The sequence below is a fragment of the Danio rerio genome, chromosome 16 (genome assembly GCF_052040795.2).
Source record: "Danio rerio strain M-AB ecotype USA chromosome 16, GRCz13ab, whole genome shotgun sequence".
In the NCBI taxonomy this organism is placed as follows: domain Eukaryota; kingdom Metazoa; phylum Chordata; class Actinopteri; order Cypriniformes; family Danionidae; genus Danio; species Danio rerio.
Genome location: NC_141036.1, coordinates 43,382,433 through 43,383,097, shown reverse-complemented (window position 1 = coordinate 43,383,097; position 665 = coordinate 43,382,433).

The window sequence follows — 665 nt, the reverse complement described above, 5'->3', positions numbered from 1 at the left end:
AGAGCACTTCTGCATTTTAGAATAAGGTCAATATTAAGCACTTTGAATTGCCACTGTGTATGGAACGTGCTATTTCAATAAACTAATTTTTTCCATAAACCAACAAAATACCATAATTACCTTAACTCAACCGTAAATTATTCCGAAAATCAGAGAGGAATAACAATCATGTAGAAGTGCATAAACCTAACCGTAGCAAACTGTAAATGTATCCCTTGATTCTTACTGGCTTCTTGGAATAATGTTTTAGGATCAACAAAGATTTTCATCCAGGAACATGTTCTACTTGGTGAAATCAGGTTGGCGGAAGTCAATAGCTATTATTTCATCCAAAGATGTGAATAAGACTTATTTGGAAAAACTGAAATATAGCATAAAACATTTGTGAATAAAGCACTGTTTCCAATCAAAGAGAACAAAATCAACACTTCCTTAAGAACTTTTGCCAAAAAATCAAACAGAAAACTGGAACAAAAGCCACTGTCTGACGTTTTATAATAAATTACTTGCGTCTCCAAAGACAAAAAGTAATAATAATAATACCAAACCACTTTGATGACAACTTTGACTAGGGGATGTTAAAATGCCCAATAGTTTTATATGTTGTGCAATCTGATTGGTCAAATTTTGCTGTCCCATTGCATCTGAAATCACATTACTTTTTT